The sequence below is a fragment of the Colobus angolensis genome, unplaced genomic scaffold, assembly GCF_000951035.1.
Source record: "Colobus angolensis palliatus isolate OR3802 unplaced genomic scaffold, Cang.pa_1.0 Scaffold296, whole genome shotgun sequence".
NCBI classification, from domain to species: Eukaryota; Metazoa; Chordata; class Mammalia; order Primates; family Cercopithecidae; genus Colobus; species Colobus angolensis.
In genome coordinates, this window is record NW_012116221.1 from 908,831 (window position 1) to 911,506 (window position 2,676).

The following is a 2,676-nucleotide window of genomic DNA, read 5'->3' on the forward strand; positions in this document are numbered from 1 at the left end:
CTATTTTGGCTTTTGTTGCCATTGCTTTTGGTGTTTCAGTCTTTGCCCATGCCTATGTCCTGAATGGTATTGTCTAGGTTTTCTTCTAGGGATTTTCTTCTAGGGATTTTATAGATTTCATATGAATGGGAGTAAGGTGATATACCATTGTGGTTTTGATTTGCATTCCTCTGATAATTAGTCACTCATTATTATTGAGCATCTTATACTTTTGTGACAACATGTGGGAATTTTTGTTCATTGTATAACAGATAGTCTACTGGCATAATTCTACACTTTACACAATTTTTTCTAACACTACACAAAAGCAAACACTAACTCTGACTTCAAATTGTCAGGATTACCGGTCCACTCCTCTGCCTACCCATAGGCTGATTATAAATCTTTGAAATTAATTACATCTAAAATTTTTTCTTTCCTGTCAAGTCATTCTTGATGAGTTTCCTCTGCTCGCATTGGCAGTCCCTTCCTTTCTCATGATTCTTTAAATCTTCATTTTGTTAGAGGCCAAGCTTTCAATCATGGACTGAAATTATATTATGTGCTTTTTTCCTGAGTGTTTAATCCCTTAATTTACAAGCGGATGTAGGAACGCATACCCAGGAGGTAAGGTAAAGAATCCCGTTAAGGGAGCACTGGAATCTCAAATCTGTTACCATTTTGGCTTGGGACAACAAACATCCTGTCAGTCTCAACTGCTGTATAATTGAAAAGAGAATAATAACAATTGTCCTACATACATCATAACTCTCTTTGAATCAATGATAATTAATACATGTGAAAAGCTTTCAAAAACTTTTACAAGGATTTTTACAAATCCCTCATAATTATATGGTGTTTTACAATTTACAACGAACTTTCACATGCAGGTTTCTCCTGTGAGTTTTATAATGTTTTGAGTGGAAAGAGTGAGAAATTATATTTATAAAGTATCTTTGTATATGCTGATAATGATGCATAATATACCCCACTTTCCATATTTAAAAGACCTTTAAAATTATGACTTTTCCTAGATTTCACAGCACATAAGAGAGCCAATACCATTACACAGGTGTGTAATTTCTGGTCTTGTGCACTGACCACTTCCTACACCATCTTTTTGTATGCTTTTTACCTTCTGTAGTTGTTATTTGAGTAGAAGAGTATTGAAAGGCCACGTAGAATATACAGCTTGGTTTGATCCTAGTAATAAAAATCTACATTTAACATATGTGTTAAAATAATTGACACTGACTAAATTATTTTTGCATTTTTTTCCATTTCACCTGTTACCAACTTTTTAATTAAGCAATGGGGCCATGGTAGGCAGGGTATTCCCTAGAACATGTGAATATGTTACCCTACATGACAGAAGGGACTTTCAGATGTAATTAAACTTAATGACATTGAGATAGGGAGATGGTCCTGCCAGTGGAATCACAAGGGTCCTTAAAGGTATGAGAAGGAATCAGAGTACAGAGTCAGAAGGAAACGTGCTGATGTGAGAATGGTCAGAGAGATACAACGGTCCTGTTTTTGAAGATGGAGGAAAGGGGCCTTGAGCCAAGGATCATTGTTGGCCTTCAGAAACTGAAAATGCAAGAAAACTGACTCTCCCTAAAGTCCCTAGAAGGGAACACAGTCCAACTAATTCATTTATGTTAGCCCAGGAGATCCTTGCTGGGCTTCCGACTTACAGTACGGGAAGATAACACATTTCCGGTGGTTTGTGTCACAAGATCTGTGGTACTTTGTTCCAGTATCAGTAGAAAACCGGTAAAAGGGGAATTCACATAATATCATTACAAACAGGAATAATTACTTAGTATTCTTCTGTTCTCAAATCCTACCTTGTAAACAAAATGAATTTTTGTTTTTCGGGGCTTTTGTGATAATTCTTATGAATCCACTAATATTTTGTTTTCTTCTGTTGTCTCCCTCAGGAACCTGAAAGGAAGTAGCATGTACGATTGGGGACACATTTCCTGGAAGCACACCCCATTAGATAAAGTGTCGCCTACTCTTTGATAAAGTAAGGCTCCCGGACGAGATGTTTTACAGGAACCATGAGCTCAGTGAAATGCTTTCAGAAAGACACTCAGCAGAGTGGGCACCACAAGGTTAGGAGAAGCAGCTTCTGCTCGTCATAACTTTGGCAAATGTTTACACATCAGTAATGAGAAATATTCTCTTGGCGATTTCAGGCTTGTTACTATGGATGTTGTTTGCTAACACTGACTATTTTTCCTAACTGCTTATAGAAACTCCAGGCTGTCACCCATCTGTTCTCTCATCAGAGTAGTTTTGGGCCAGCAACTATTTCAGACATTTCTACAATTTCAGATGTCTCACTCTGCCTATGACTGTATGTTGTACTTGAGGACCGGACGCACAGAGTTCCGTGCAAATAGCAAGCATTCAGCTCCAACTCTCCTCCCTGTGGTAACAATATGAAAGAAAGAGATAGTATCGGAATTATTTTAGTTCAATACAGCCATTATAAAATGTGTGTATATTTTAAAACATCATGTGGTAGATGATAAATATATACAACTTTTATTTTTCAATAAAAAAATTATAAAAAATATGTCATCAAACCTGATTTCTCATATTACTTTTTTGTTAACACTCATCACACGAAAGACTTATTATTTTAAAATGTTATTTTTCATTATTAATTCTCATTAATTTTATAGG

The 2,676-nt window shown here is 36.1% G+C and overlaps 1 long non-coding RNA gene across 1 annotated transcript in view; it reads left to right on the plus strand.

The window, feature by feature from the left end:
* Nucleotides 1-2,010, plus strand: part of LOC105516956 — an 87,219-nt gene extending 85,209 nt beyond the window's left edge. The window contains exon 5 of the long non-coding RNA XR_001002581.1: nucleotides 1,923-2,010. This is a non-coding gene — a long non-coding RNA (uncharacterized LOC105516956). The remainder of the gene's footprint in view (nucleotides 1-1,922) is intronic.
* The last annotated feature ends 666 nt before the right edge of the window (nucleotides 2,011-2,676 follow it).